Source organism: Procambarus clarkii, chromosome 40, assembly GCF_040958095.1.
Source record: "Procambarus clarkii isolate CNS0578487 chromosome 40, FALCON_Pclarkii_2.0, whole genome shotgun sequence".
Taxonomy (NCBI): Eukaryota; Metazoa; Arthropoda; class Malacostraca; order Decapoda; family Cambaridae; genus Procambarus; species Procambarus clarkii.
This window is the reverse complement of record NC_091189.1, coordinates 306,946-323,861: the sequence shown is the minus strand read 5'-3', so window position 1 is coordinate 323,861 and position 16,916 is coordinate 306,946. Positions and strand designations below refer to the sequence as shown.

The window sequence follows — 16,916 nt, the reverse complement described above, 5'->3', positions numbered from 1 at the left end:
CTCCTAAAACCATACTAACTGGAAATCTACCTTCCCTAAAGCCTTTCCAGCTGGGAAAACTTCCTCAGCTCACTCCTTTAAAATGGTCGCAGCTGAGAAACTACGCTGCGACAACATCCTTTTACAAAATGATTCCAGCTGTAAATCGGTTGCAATTCTTTTACCCATGTCGTAGTTCAGTCGATTAAGGCAGCGTCTGGGATGCTCTGAGACGTAGGTTCGAATCCTCGACACGGCCCCTTGTGGATTTGTTCATTTGATGCATCACGTTATTGTGATTTCTGTGTGTAATTCCAGGTGTAAAATGTTCCTTACTTGAAGCCCGTTCTTCACATAATCATTTCCCAATACAATAACTTGTCTTTAATTGTAAATTAAGTGTAAACTCCTTACTTAATGTCGTTTATCAATATATTAAATCCTTAGGACTCGTGTAAACTAACTTCAACACTTAAAGCCTTTTTTTAAGTATGCTCCATAAGTTGGACATAATTTTATTACCAACTTTCAGGAACCTCGTTACCAAGGCTGGTAATTAGCATCGTTAACCACCGGTAGCGACACCTGCCGTGCTCCGGCGCTCTCTGAGGCAACGAAGGAACCATCTCGCTCAAGAGGGAGAGGGAAGCGCGCTCTCTCGTTAATAGAGCAACAGGAGACTAGCCTCGTTATTGGTGAGTGCAGCGATGATGGAATTGTCCTTCGCCATTTTATTTTTTCAATATTTAGATCACTTGTAAATAAATAAATCTAAATAAATCAGTCCTCCCCCTCCCTATGTGATAGAGAGGGGGGGGGGGGGAGGATAGTATGTTCCGTCGTGCAGGATGACTGCTTTGCCTGTGGACGATTTCAAGAGTTTATCGCATGTAACCCGGCTTGGGGCAGGCGCCTGGCTGGTGGCAATTGCTTGATCAATGAGGCTTTTATCACTCAAATTTTAATTGATTTAATTTTTCGCCGAGTCTCTGTTGAGCCAGATTTATTGCTGGGGGAGGGGGGGGTAGGTTGTCAGCTTGCATAGTGGAAAAGGGGGGTTGAGGCCCTTCGTCTCGGGAGGAGGTAGGAGGGGCAAGGTGTTCCGCTAGGCCCTAGTGGACAGGAAGTACCTTCTGGGATTTCAAGAAAGAGGTATTGTGTCCAAAAGAAGACGGAGTACAGGGTTCTGACTTTTTCTGAACATTGAAAAATTTTAATATATTAAAATTAAATATAAAATTTTTAATTTTAATTTAATTTAAAACACCTGCTGTGTGATGAGGAACTTGCACCATTAGCTTAGGTTTACATATTTCATATATTTCTCACACATTTAATTTCGTGTGACCCATGTAAGAATTTTTCAACCGGATGCATTCAGTGACAGCTATTCAAAATTTAATATATATGTGGACTGAGGGGAAACATGCGAAAAAAAAGACGACGATACCATTTGTCTAGAAAAGGTATATTGAATATAATACACAACTTTCTGTAGTATACGCAAAGCCTAACGATTACTAACTACCACGTGCGACCATAACTATAAGAAAACTATAACAAATGAAAGTGATAATTGTATAAATTATTTTATCTGTTTTTTTCGTTACTCCCTGTGATCCCGTATAATAATAATAATAATAATAATAATAATAATAATAATAATAATTAAAATAAATGAAAATCGGATCTTTACAAGATGTGGAAAATATTGCTATTAAATGCACTTGTCTACAGAGCGTAGCGCCTTAGTCTATAGTCTCTAACAGTCCATTTAGAGTCTAGACTCGAGACTCTAAATGGTCTGGCGTGTACAACGCTCTACGACTCCAAATTAGGCCTATAATGGTGTACTTACCATTAATTTGGGATGCCTCTCCCCAGTTTCGTCTAAAGTCGAGATGGAAACTGAATTTCTGACCCAATGGCGTTCATCCCTCTCTCCAACACAAGATATATACCCATCCTTAAGACTACCATACAAGATATCCTCCCTTAAGATTACCATACAAGATATCCTCCCATAAGATTACCATACAAGATATCCTCCCTTAAGACCACTAAAAAAGATATCCCCCTCCCTTAAGATTACTAACCAAGATATCCTCCGTTAAGACCACTAAAAAAGCTATCCCCCTCCCTTAAGATTGCTAACCAAGATATCCTCCCTTAAGATTACCATACAAGATATCCTCCCTTAAGATTACCAAACAAGATATCCTCCCTTAAGATTACCAAACAAGATATCCTCCCTTAAGATTACCAAACAAGATATCCTCCCTTAAGACTACTAAACAAGATATCCTCCCTTAAGATTACCATACAATATATCCTCCCTTAAGATTACCATACAAGATATCATCCCTTAAGATTACCAAACAAGATATCCTCCCTTAAGATTACCAAACAAGATATCCTCCCTTAAGACTACTAAACAAGATATCCTCCCTTAAGATTACTATACAATATATCCTCCCTTAAGATTACCATACAAGATATCATCCCTTAAGATTACCAAACAAGATATCCTCCCTTAAGATTACCAAACAAGATATCCTCCCTTAAAATTACCAAACAAGATATCCTCCCTTAAGATTACCAAATAAGATATCCTCCCTTAAGATTACCAAACAAGATATCCTCCCTTAAGATTACCAAACAAGATATCCCAACCTTAAGATTACCAAACAAGATATCCTCCCTTAAGATTACCAAACAAGATATCCTCCCTTAAGACTATCAAACAAGATATCCTCCCTTAAGATTACTAAACAAGATATCCTCCTTTAAGATTACCAAACAAGATATCCTCCCTTAAGATTACCAAACAAGATATCATCCCTTAAGATTACCAAACAAGATATCTTCCCTTAAGATTACCAAACAAGATATCCTCCCTTAAGACTATTAAAAAAGATATCCCCCTCAAGATTACTAACCAAGAAATCCTCCCTTAAGACCACTAAAAAAGATATCCCCCTCCCTTAAGATTGCTAACCAAGATATCCTCCCTTAAGATGGCCAAACAAGATATCCTCCCTTAAGATTACCAAACAAGATATCCTCCCTTAAGATTAAGAAACAAGATATCCCACCCTTAAGATTATCAAACAAGATATCCTCCCTTAAGATTACCAAACAAGATATCCTCCCTTAAGACTATCAAACAAGATATCCTCCCTTAAGATTACCAAACAAGATATCAGCCCTTAAGATTACCAAACAAGATATCCTCCCTTAAGATTACCAAACAAGATATCCCACCCTTAAGATTACCAAACAAGATATCCTCCCTTAAGATTACCAAACAAGATATCCTCCCTTAAGACTATCAAACAAGATATCCTCCCTTAAGATTACCAAACAAGATATCCTCCCTTAAGATTACCAAACAAGATATCCTCCCTTAAGATTACCAAACAAGATATCCTCCCTTAAGATTACCAAACAAGATATCCTCCCTTAAGATTACCAAACAAGATATCCTCCCTTAAGATTACCATACAAGATATCCTCCCTTAAGATTACCAAACAAGATATGTCACGACCAGATAGCGGTTCCCGTCATACGTATAAAATTTCGACACACTTAACCCTCGAAATACGCAAAATTATGGAAGCCATTTTTGACAATAGGCTGGTGACCGAAACCCCGTTGGTCGCGCAGTGGTATAACACTCGCACCGGGCTTCGCGAGCTATTTGGCCCAACTTCGTATCCTGGCCGGGGAGGATTGAATAGGCGCCAATCCTTAATTGAGAGCCTCTGTTCACCCAGCAGTGATTGGGTACCTGGTTGGTAAACGACTGGCAGGTCGTATTGCAAGGGAAACTAGTGGGTACTTACCATGAATTATGGGAAGGGAACAGCAGCAGGACTATACATGGCCAACAGCAGCAGGACTATACATGACCAACAACAGCAGGACTATACATGGCCAACAGCAGCAGGACTATACATGGCCAACAACAGCAGGACTATACATGGCCAACAGCAGCAGGACTATACATGGCCAACAACAGCAGGACTATACATGACCAACAACAGCAGGACTATACATGACCAACAACAGCAGGACTATACATGACCAACAACAGCAGGACTATACATGGCCAACAGCAGCAGGACTATACATGGCCAACAACAGCAGGACTATACATGACCAACAACGGCAGGACTATACATGACCAACAACAGCAGGACTATACATGGCCAACAGCAGCAGGACTATACATGACCAACAACAGCAGGACTATACATGACCAACAACAGCAGGACTATACATGACCAACAACAGCAGGACTATACATGGCCAACAGCAGCAGGACTATACATGACCAACAGCAGCGAGACTATACATGACCAACAGCAGCAGGACTATACATGGCCAACAGCAGCAAGACTATACATGACCAACAGCAGCAGGACTATACATGACCAACAGCAGCAGGACTATACATGACCAACAGCAGCAGGACTATACATGACCAACAGCAGCAGGACTATACATGACCAACAACAGCAGGACTATACATGGCCAACAACAACTTATTATTATTAACATCTTTATTGACAAAATTAAATACAATTTTGCCTAATCTGAGGATTTTGATAGTCTTATTAAATTGAGGTTAATGCTAGTATTCACTGTCACGCAGGACAGCGGGTCATACATAAGACAATAGGTCTAAACTGTAGGCTGAAGCACATATATATCATGGTTACAATCAATGTTTTAATGTGTGGATATGTGAAAACAACTTTCTATTGTGCACTGCCACACAAGGGCAGGGATGGGTTCATAAGTGATACAGCTTAGAATATAAATAAAAATTGTTCTTCATTCTTTAAAATGGACAAGCAAATTTTGGATAAATTGTCAAGAGTCAATAAAATAGTTACACAGTTGGTGGTACAAGAGGCCAGGAGGTCTAAAGTCCTTTACGGTTTCACATTCATCAATATAGTGTTCTAGTGAATGCATTAAAGGTTTATCACAGAGTTTACAATCTGAATATTCTGGTAGTGGCTCAGCCTCACTAACCTGCCAGATGTGTCTATAGCCAAGGCGAATTCGCGCAATTACTACATCACATTGCCTGGTCCGGTTACTGTGCTGACCATACAAATACCTATTATTACAGAACTTGTCATAACTTTTAATACTGCAGCTTTCAGGTCTCTGTGCATTTCTTAGTTCTTCTAAATCTGAATTAATTTCTTTAATTTGTATGTTTCTAATAACTGCATTAGATAGTCCAAAGCCATAATCAATGTTTTCTTTCCTGCAAGCCTCATTGGCCAATTGATCTACAAAGTCATGTTTTTCAACTCCAACATGGGATGGGATCCACACAAATTTTATACAAGAATTATTATCATTGGCAAAAATTACATTCCATTTAATATTACAAGCTACTTCCGACATACATTGTGATGGGTTATTTAAGGACTGCAGAGCACTTTTAGAGTCACAGAAAATAACTCCACCACCATTGAGCTTAAGGTATTCAGTGGCTAGATAAATACCCAATAGCTCGGTCTGTGTCGTGCTTGCCCAGTTGTTCAATCTCTGTGTACTAGTCATGATCATTTCATTCCCTTTATACACTGCACATGCACAACCTGTTCTACCAGTGCCTAACTGCACAGAGCCATCAGTAAAGGCATAGGATTCAGTCGGTTTGAGAATTTGAAGATGACTGTCAATAGCTTCTAATGTTATACATCTCAAAATGTCAGTGTTATACATTTGTTTTACACTGATGGGAGTATAATGCAGAGAGACCTCCACATCTTTCCAAGGGGGAATATAGTGAACAACAAGACAAACAACGCTGAAGCTCAGCTAGGAGCTGTGAGGTAACGTGGCTTAGAGACACACACTCTCCCCCTCACACGCCACACAGGCTAGTGAGGGCGTCTGTGGTACACAACTAAGCAACTTTCTGTACCGTACTTCCTCAAAGGTACACTGGTAAAAGAAAGAGCAGTGGGTGAGAGAGAGAGAGAGAGAGAGAGAGAGAGAGAGAGAGAGAGAGAGAGAGAGAGAGAGAGGGGGGGGGAGAAAGAGAGAGGGGGGAGAGAGAGAGAGAGAGAGAGGGAGAGAGAGAGAGAGAGAGAGAGAGAGAGAGAGAGAGAGAGAGAGAGAGAGAGAGAGAGAGAGAGAGAGAGAGAGAGAGAGAGAGAGAGAGAGAGAGAGAGAGAGAGAGAGAGAGAGAGAGAGAGAGAGAGAGAGAGAGAGAGAGAGAGAGAGAGAGAGAGAGAGAGAGAGAGAGAGAGAGAGAGAGAGAGGAAAAGAGGGAGGGTATAGAAGAAATAAGATATGAGAGAGAGGGGCAAAGAGGAAGAGTTATGGAAGAGGAGACGGGGAGGGGGAAGAGTCCCGGGTACAGCCGGGTACACCGGGTTCAGTTATATTGGCCTACGTTATTTAAGATTGCCTTAAATAAGGTTGCGTTAAGCTAAAATACGTTAAGTTAGGTTAGATTAAGTCTGGCTAAGGAACTCGTAATTCATTCAGGGCTAAAAGCTAGATTGTGACGCTGACAACAAGAAATATTAACATAACAACATTACATTACACAAATGTATACAGCATACGTCCACGAACCCTTCAGAACACAATATGCAACCTACGTAAGAGCAGTCCTAAAGTATGCAGCTCCGGCATAGAATCCCCACCTTTAAAAAGCTCAAAAAAAAAAAACTTGAAAAGATACAGCGATAAGTGATAAGACTTGTACGAAAGACGAGAGAATTCGAGTACATTGAACGATCCATGAAACTTTGAAACAGGGAAGATATGGTAAGGTACAAGATATTAAGAGTTCATAATTAGAAGCAATGGGCCTAGCGAACACAGTTGGACACTAAGAGTTACAGCAGAGCCAAAGAGATCGATGTCAAATGAGCACTTGTGTTGTCCAAGACTTGAACACGAGGTGATTGGGCTACAGGAAGGGAGGGTCGACGTGAAATTGCCAAAATTATGAGAAGGATTAAAACAGAAGAGGACTGTTTGAGGCTTCAAGAAGACCTAGACAAACTGAAGGAATGGTCGAACAAGTGGTTGTTTGAGTTTAACCCAACCAAATGTAATATAATGAAGATAGGTGTAGGGAGCAGGAGGCCAGATACAAGGTATCATCTGGGAGAGGAAATTCTTCAGGAGTCAGAGAAGGAAAAAGACTTGGGGGTTGATATCACGCCAGACCTGTCTCCTGCAGCACATATCAAGCGGATAACATCAGCGGCATATGCCAGGCTGGCCAACATACGAACGGCATTCAGAAACTTGTGTAAAGAATCATTCATAACTTTGTATACCACATATGTCAGGCCAATCCTGGAGTATGCAGCCCCAGCATGGAGTCCATATCTAGTCAAGGATAAGACTAAACAGGAAAAGGTTCAAAGATTTGCCACCAGACTAGTACCCGAGCTGAGAGGTATGAGCTACGAGGAGAGACTACGGGAATTAAACCTCACTTCTCTGGAAGACAGAAGAGTTAGGGGGGACATGATCACCACATTCAAGATTATCAAGGGAATTGATAGGGTAGATAAAGACAGGCTATTTAACACAAGGGGCACACGCACAAGGGGACACAGGTGGAAACTGAGTGCCCAAATGAGCCACAGAGATATTAGAAAGAATTTTTAGTGTCAGAGTGGTTGACAAATGGAATGCATTAGGAAGTGATGTGGTGGAGGCTGACTCCATACACAGTTTCAAGTGTAGATATGATAGAGCCCGATAGGCTCAGGAATCTGTACACCTGTTGATTGACGGTTGAGAGGTGGGACCAAAGAGCCAGGGCTCAACCCCCGCAAGCACAACTAGGTGAGTATACACACACACACACACACACACACCACACACACACACACACACACACACACACACACACACACACACACACACACACACACACACACACACACAGTGGAGCATCACACACACACACACACACACTAGTGGAGCATCTGGAGCGAAGGAACTTTGTAACACAGCATCAACATGGGTTCAGGGATGGCAGGTCCTGCCTCACAGGGTTACTTGAATTCTACGACCAGGCAACAAAAATAAGGCAAGAAAGAGAAGGGTGGGCAGACTGCATATTTTTGGATTGTCAGAAAGCCTTTGATACAGTGCCACACAAGAGGCTAGTGCGAAAGTTGGAGATGCAGGCTGGAGTGAGAGGGAAGGTACTCCGGTGGATAGAGGAGTACCTAAGCAACAGGAGACAACGAGTCTGTGTGAGGGGTGAGGTCTCAGATTGGCGAGACGTCACAAGTGGAGTCCCGCAGGGGTCAGTCCTTGGACCTATACTGTTTCTGGTATATGTAAATGATCTCCCAGAGGGTATAGATTCGTTCCTCTCAATGTTTGCCGACGATGCAAAAATTATGAGGAGGATTGAAACAGAGGATGATAGTAGGAGGCTACAAGATGACCTGGATAGACTGAGTGAATGGTCCAACAAATGGCTGTTGAAGTTCAACCCGAGTAAATGCCAAGTAATGAAACTAGGCAGTGGAAACAGGAGGCCAGGCACAGGATACAGAATAGGAGATGAAGTACTTAATGAAACAGACAGAGAGAAAGATCTAGGAGTTGATATCACACCAAACCTGTCTCCTGAAGCCCACATAAAGAGAATAACGTCTGCGGCATATGCGAGGCTGGCTAACATCAGAACGGCGTTCAGGAACCTATGTAAGGAATCATTCAGAATCTTGTACACCACATATGTAAGACCAATCCTGGAGTATGCGGCCCCAGCATGGAGCCCGTACCTTGTCAAGCACAAGACGAAGCTGGAAAAAGTCCAAAGGTATGCTACTAGACTAGTCCCAGAACTAAGAGGCATGAGTTATGAGGAAAGGCTGCGGGAAATGCACCTTACGACACTGGAAGACAGAAGAGTAAGGGGGGACATGATCACAACCTACAAAATCCTCAGGGGAATCGACCGGGTAAACAAGGATGAACTATTCAACACTGGTGGGACGCGAACAAGGGGACACAGGTGGAAGCTGAGTACCCAAATGAGCCACAGAGACGTTAGAAAGAACTTTTTCAGTGTCAGAGTAGTTAGTAAATGGAATGCATTAGGAAGTGATGTGGTGGAGGCTGACTCCATACACAGTTTCAAATGTAGATATGATAGAGCCCAATAGGCTCAGGAATCTGTACACCAGTTGATTGACGGTTGAGAGGCGGGACCAAAGAGCCAGAGCTCAACCCCCGCAAGCACAATTAGGTGAGTACAATTAGGTGAGTACACACACACACACACACACACACACACACACACACACACACACACACACACACACACACACACACATACACACACACACACACACACACACACACACACACACACGCACACACACACACACACACAGCATTCCTCTTGAGTGACACACACACACACACACACTACGATTAGCACTAAATCCGGGTCGCAGAATGTCGGAGGGCGGGCGGGCGGGTCGAAGATTAAACTAACACATGTCCCATCCTCTCCCGTATCATAGCCAGACAATCACCTTCTTCCCCCCTCCCCCTTGCCCGCCAAATCACAAATATATCAAGAATAACACCTTACGCCTGGCCCTCGCCTCACGAGCTAAAATATCAAATTCACAGCAAATTTACCCGAGAAAGTTCAACTGAAGGTGGGGCCAAGATCGGCCGGATAGTAATCAGAGAAGAGGGAATGAGAAGCTCGCAGTATGCCAGATGGACTGAGGTCCCAAGAGCTCGTTATTACGGCACCCGGAGTGATTATTTATCAATCCCTGTTGGCGTTACATTCCTTAACAGGTCCATCGTGTTGAATTGTTATTATTATTGGCGTGGTTGAGGTGTGGTCATCGCCTGTTGCTAAAACAAGTGTGTGCATACAGACACACGTGCACCTATGGAACACGTGCACGTCTGGAACACGTGTGCCTCTGGAACACGTGCTCCTCTGGAACACGTGCACGTCTGGAACACGTGTGCCTCTGGAACACGTGCTCCTCTGGAACACGTGCACGTCTGGAACACGTGCACGTCTGGAACACGTGCATCTCTGGAACACGTGGACACTTACCTCGCCAAGTGCAGAGTCCTACGACAATTGGAACAGGAACTAGACTCCGAGATGACTATATGATGAAGGAAAGATAACTTCCGATAAGAAATTCAGAGGAATCTGGGGCACAAAATAACTCCTCACCTGACATGATAACATGATACACAACCCATCAGAGAGAAAGCGAGAAGCTGAGACATAGAGAACCCCATCAAAGTTAATTGAGAAGCCATGTTCTAAATAACAAACTGTAGTTATTATACGTGGGAAAGTGATGCTGCCCCCCCACAGAAACGGTAAAAATAAAATTTTCATGGTAAGGGTTGTCGCTTTAAGGACCGGGATAGGAGGAGGGTGTGTGTGTGTGGTGTCGACACCATTTCCAATCCAAATCTGGTAGATACATGACAAGGATGGTTGCATTAACCCCTCCTCCCTTAAGAGTGGATGGTGTGTAGGTCAAGTGGAGACTTGATCCCGACGTAAAAGATCAGACTGTCTGAAATGGTAAGAACCAAGATTTGGGTACACATAAAATACTGTACTCACATATCGGTAGGGAAGAATACTCACCGCTAGCGAAGAACACTTCACCGAGAACATAGAATGCTCCGAGCTAGCTAAGAATACGAATATCATTGCGAAATTGAACATAAAACAAGGACTAATGCTCACGGCTAGCAAATAATACTAAGAATTAAATTGTCAGATCTGTACCGTCAATAAAAACAGCCCATTACATACAAAAGGCGACGCTTCGTATTGAGAGTTATAATGACTCAAACAGGTGGACTGGAGAGTTAAGTCAACGTGGATTTGGCTGCTAAACTCATCCAAGGGCACAAGACTCGAGTTGGCAGATAGGCACGAATGTGCAGAAAACCTTGGCGATATTACAACGTGAAAAATTATATGTAAATTAAATACTAAACGTAACCTAAACGTTCAGGTTACTGAGCGTCTGACTCTGAGACGTAAACAATGATTCGAGTCAAAATTCCTGGTGAAGCAGGACGACACAAATCGAGGTGAAGCTCTCGTTAAGAGGTCGCAAAGTTAAACTCAGGCTTTAAGTTTGAGGAGGAATTTGACAACAGCTGTAGACGAGATCTTCAGAGCTTGGTTGGCGAGTGACGCAAGTTCGTGGTTGTTGATGACGCGTGGTAAGACCATGAAAACCCCCCTTACGCAATATTCTATAACCCCCGTACGCAATGTTCTTTAACTCCCTTACAGTTGGAACAGTGTCCATTCGACTTCGACCATCAGGGATCGAACGCTGTCCTGTAAGAAGCCAGGCAGTCACTGTACCAACCCGTCCAGGAGGATTGGGAACCTCGACTTGGACTGTTCATTTTCACCCATGTTCAGAACTCTCCTCGTCACCGTCATCAGTGATTCATTCTTAATGGCCCATGGAACCGCCTACCCGTCGTGGCCGTAATTATACCAAAATTGTTACAATTTTGCAAAATCCAGCTGGAAAAAAATAATCAGGGGCAAATAGGTGAACCTAGACAAGCCGCTGGCTTTCTGTCATCGTCAGGCCACTATTGAGTGTTAATGGCCCACAGGTAAATTGTTAATAACTGATTTATTATATTGGTAGATAAACGCATAAACACGAGTAGTTGTCAAGTCCCATGTGGTCTAGTGGCTAGGATACCTGGCTTTCACCCAGGAGGCCCGGGTTCGATTCCCGGCATGGGAAGTGCTTTTATTTCATCCTGTGCGCCGAGAGAGTGGTTCCACACATGTGCTGGTTTATATATACAATGTGTGTAAGTTAAACATCGTTGCCACGCGGACCGTCCATATCAGGGAGCCCGACGCTTACTCACGGTAATTGAAGAATAGATTAATTACCACGCTTACTGTAAGATATGGATTTGATGCTGTTATTAAAAAGATAAAGAAGCTGCATGTGTGTGTGTGTGTGTGTGTGCGTGTGTGTGCGTGTGTGCGTGTGTGTGTGTACTCAACCAAATATGTTTGCATGGGTTGAGCTTTGGCTCTTTGGTCCCGCCTCTCAAAAGTCAGTCAACTAGTGTATAGATTCATGATTCAATTTGGCTTTATCATATTTACATTTGAAACTGTGTATGGAGTCTGCCTCCACCACATCACTGCCTAATGCATTCAATTTGTTTGATCCCCGGCAGAGGCAGAAACAAATGGGCAGAGTTTCTTTCACCCTGGTGCCCTAGTTCACCTCACAGTAAATAGGTACCTGGGAGTTAGACAACGGCTACGGGCTGCTTCCTTGGGATGTATGTGCGCGTGCGTATGTAAGATAAATATATGTAGTAGACATAATTGAGGAAAAATAATTTAGTTAGAAAGGTGGGGCCCAAGAACTAGATTCTGCAGATACAAATAATAAATACACACACACACACACACACACTCGGGGGCCCCTCATGCCTCACGGCTGAGGTGATTCAGTGAGAGAAGTTCACGGAATTACTCATTTTCAAGCATTTATGGACTAATTGTTCTCAGCTTGCAGTAGATCACCGCTAAATCAAATGGAACAATCTGAATGGGTCACTCAACTTGAACAACAGATTTTCCAAAACAGACCGTGATCTGAGCGGCAGGTGGGTGGCCAGAGGCTGTGTTCTGAGCGGCAGGTGGGTGGCCAGAGGCTGTGTTCTGAGCGGCAGGTGGGTGGCCAGAGGCTGTGTTCTGAGCGGCAGGTGGGTGGCCAGAGGCTGTGTTCTGAGCGGCAGGTGGGTGGCCAGAGGCTGTGTTCTGAGCGGCAGGTGGGTGGCCAGAGGCTGTGTTCTGAGCGGCAGGTGGGTGGCCAGAGGCTGTGTTCTGAGCGGCAGGTGGGTGGCCAGAGGCTGTGTTCTGAGCGGCAGGTGGGTGGCCAGAGGCTGTGTTCTGAGCGGCAGGTGGGTGGCCAGAGGCTGTGTTCAGAGCACCAGGTGGGTGGCCAGAGGCTGTGTTCTGAGCACCAGGTGGGTGGCCAGAGGATGTGTTCTGAGCGGCAGGTGGGTGGCCAGAGGCTGTGTTCTGAGCGGCAGGTGGGTGGCCAGAGGCTGTGTTCTGAGCGGCAGGTGGGTGGCCAGAGGCTGTGTTCAGAGCACCAGGTGGGTGGCCAGTGGCTGTGTTCTGAGCACCAGGTGGGTGGCCAGAGGCTGTGTTCTGAGCACCAGGTGAGTGGCCAGTGGCTGTGTTCTGAGCACCAGGTGGGTGGCCAGAGGCTGTGTTCTGAGCGGCAGGTGGGTGGCCAGTGGCTGTGTTCTGAGCACCAGGTGAGTGGCCAGAGGTTGTGTTCTGAGCACCAGGTGGGTGGCCAGAGGCTGTGTTCTGAGCACCAGGTGGGTGGCCAGAGGCTGTGTTCTGAGCACCAGGTGGGTGGCCAGAGGCTGTGTTCTGAGCACCAGGTGGGTGGCCAGAGGCTGTGTTCAGAGCACCAGGTGGGTGGCCAGTGGCTGTGTTCTGAGCACCAGGTGGGTGGCCAGAGGCTGTGTTCAGAGCACCAGGTGGGTGGCCAGTGGCTGTGTTCTGAGCACCAGGTGGGTGGCCAGAGGCTGTGTTCTGAGCGGCAGGTGGGTGGCCAGAGGCTGTGTTCTGAGCGGCAGGTGGGTGGCCAGTGGCTGTGTTCTGAGCACCAGGTGAGTGGCCAGAGGTTGTGTTCTGAGCACCAGGTGGGTGGCCAGAGGCTGTGTTCTGAGCACCAGGTGGGTGGCCAGTGGCTGTGTTCTGAGCGCCAGGTGGGTGGCCAGAGGCTGTGTTCAGAGCACCAGGTGGGTGGCCAGAGGCTGTGTTCAGAGCACCAGGTGGGTGGCCAGAGGTTGTGTTCAGAGCACCAGGTGAGTGGCCAGAGGTTGTGTTCAGAGCACCAGGTGGGTGGCCAGAGGTTGTGTTCTGAGCACCAGGTGGGTGGCCAGAGGCTGTGTTCAGAGCACCAGGTGGGTGGCCAGAGGCTGTGTTCAGAGCACCAGGTGGGTGACCAGAGGTTGTGTTCTGAGCACCAGGTGGGTGGCCAGAGGTTGTGTTCTGAGCACCAGGTGGGTGGCCAGTGGCTGTGTTCTGAGCACCAGGTGGGTGGCCAGAGGTTGTGTTCTGAGTACCAGGTGGGTGGGCAGAGGCTGTGTTCAGAGCACCAGGTGGGTGGCCAGTGGCTGTGTTCTGAGGACCAGGTGAGTGGCCAGAGGTTGTGTTCAGAGCACCAGGTGGGTGGCCAGTGGCTGTGTTCTGAGCACCAGGTGGGTGGCCAGAGGCTGTGTTCAGAGCACCAGGTGGGTGGCCAGTGGCTGTGTTCTGAGCACCAGGTGAGTGGCCAGAGGTTGTGTTCAGAGTACCAGGTGGGTGGCCAGAGGCTGTGTTCTGAGCACCAGGTGGGTGGCCAGAGGTTGTGTTCAGAGTACCAGGTGGGTGGCCAGAGGTTGTGTTCTGAGCACCAGGTGGGTGGCCAGAGGTTGTGTTCTGAGCACCAGGTGGGTGGCCAGTGGCTGTGTTCTGAGCACCAGGTGGGTGGCCAGCTCATTTCGAACAGTTTCAGCAGTGTGGTCAAATTATGAAGCACTTTTTTTCATTTTGAAAAAGCAGTGAAAGATTAAACACAATTGGGAAGTGATAGAAAAACTATGAAAGTCTGTTGAAAAAGCTAACTTCAGAAAAGTTTCTATTGGATATATATCTAATGTATAACACGTTGCATGAACTTGGTTTACTGTCAGAGTGTCTACAGAAACTCACTACTTCCATTGTGTATGCAAACAAACCGATTCAACGGAGCAAAAGGTTATAGCATGGACTAAAAGAGAAACCTGGCACTAGAACTTTAGAAGCTCAAAATGCAATTGAAAAGGGAAGGTTTAGATAGAATTACCATAACAAGAAAAATTATCTCCGTTAACTATCAACAGTTTCTTACTAGTCTTGTGAACAGTTTGCAGCACCGTGGATTCACAACATCCATGAAAGGCTCTCAAACTTCTGAACTTCAAAGTATGTACAAATCACTGCTGAGTGAAATGTGTCTGAAAAAGACTTCTGGCCTGATGAAATACCACGTACTTACGGAGAAGCTGAGATATTATCTCTCTTTAAGAGGTTTAAGCTTTCTTCTTACTCTGCACTAAATGCCTTTAGAGACTATGTGGAGGATCATGGACGCCGCATCCCCCCATTATTTACACCCCATTACTGAGCTGTTTACAAGTTATTCCTATTAGTACTGCTGAGTGTGAGAGGGGATTCACTCACATGAACCTGATAATAATAACAACACGCTCAAGAATTCTCATAAATCATTTATCAGCACTTATGTTTGTTAAACTACATGGACCTACTCTAGATCAGGGGCATCCTGAGCCATATGGGGCCTCGTAGCCTGGTGGATAGCGCGCAGAACTCGTAATTCTGTGGCGCGGGTTCGATTCCCGCACGAGGCAGAAACAAATGGGCAAAGTTTCTTTCACCCTGAATGCCCCTGTTACCTAGCAGTAAATAGGTACCTTGGAGTTAGTCAGCTGTCACGGGCTGCTTCCTGGGGGTGGAGGCCTGGTCGAGGACCGGGCCGCGGGGACACTAAAGCCCCGAAATCATCTCAAGATAACCTCAAGATATGCCAAATATCCAGGACAAGAGGTGCTTCACACAGGTCTGATAAAGACCTTTTGTGCCCTCTGTAATGCTTTTGCGCTACCGCTCACAGGATGAGTATGGGGTGCACAATAAACTAGCAGCCTCCGGCGGCAACAATCAAAATCAATCACACTCCCGGAAACATCTCACACCTGACCCTTTGTGGACACTATTGTGACACTTCTCACTGGTTGTATTTCGTGAGCACTAAGTGTTGTAACTTCTTAATTGTTATAATTGTAACTTCTTAATTGTTATAATTGTAACTTCTTAATTGTTATAATTGTAACTTCTTAATTAATTGATAAATACATGATGTTTTTTCTTTATTTGTTTGATAATTATATTTTATGATAATTAGTGAGTACGAACATGAAATACTTAATCGTGTAAGATATATAGAACCAGTATAGGAAATGACAGGCTTTTGTCAGGCCTACCAGAGCTAGGAACCTATAAAAATTGGCATTGCACCCCTGCGCCTATTTTACCCTATTTTACTGCCTACCAGTAAATAGGTACATGGAGTTAGACAACTGTTGTGATTAGTCGCATCCTCGGATACAGTCACAAGTTGGCCTAATAAATATTGACAGAGAAAATAGGTAGAAAGTCATTGCACCCGACAACCTGCTCTTGGAAAGGCTGGTTCCAAGAGCTCGATCCTGCAACGACAGGTAAGGTAAGCACACATCCACAGAAACCGATGTTATGATTTTTTTTAGACACAAGCCTAGTGAGGAAACGGAGCAGATGAGCAGGAAAGTGAATAACAAGCAACATCATTATAGTTTAAAGAGTAGATGCGGCCAGAAACAGGAGGAGTGGAAGACCCAACATATTAGACAACCGTTAAGTCTGTTCAACTGAACCTTCCCGAGCACATGGAGTGCACTCTTGAGTTCGGTAATTTAACAAAAAATACTTCCCATGCCGGGAATCGAACCCGGGCCTCCTGGGTGAAAGCCAGGTATCCTAGCCACTAGACCACATGGGATATATCTTATTCGAGCCAACAGTCCATTAATAATAAAAGTAATCCTGGATATTTTCCAAATAAGCCCTGTCTTGGACAACAGGCAAAGTAGGCCTACATATCATCATTGTTTAAATACTCTCTATATATATATGTTTCTCAGTTGACAATTTTGTCGATGGTCTCGGTGAATTGAACTGAATCAATTCACAGTCAGCCTTGCTGACTGTGAATTCCAATGCGCGCTTGTGTTGATTGATGGCCAAGTC

The 16,916-nt window shown here is 44.9% G+C and overlaps 2 non-coding genes across 2 annotated transcripts; one reads left to right on the top strand and one right to left on the bottom strand.

Moving 5' to 3' along the window:
* Positions 1 to 11,709: 11,709 nt before the first annotated feature.
* TRNAE-UUC (transfer RNA glutamic acid (anticodon UUC)) lies at positions 11,710 to 11,781 on the top strand. Its single transcript has one exon. It is a non-coding gene; the product is annotated as a tRNA-Glu (tRNA).
* A 4,815-nt stretch (positions 11,782 to 16,596) lies between these two features.
* Positions 16,597 to 16,668, bottom strand: TRNAE-UUC (transfer RNA glutamic acid (anticodon UUC)). The gene has a single exon. It is a non-coding gene; the product is annotated as a tRNA-Glu (tRNA).
* Positions 16,669 to 16,916: the final 248 nt, after the last annotated feature.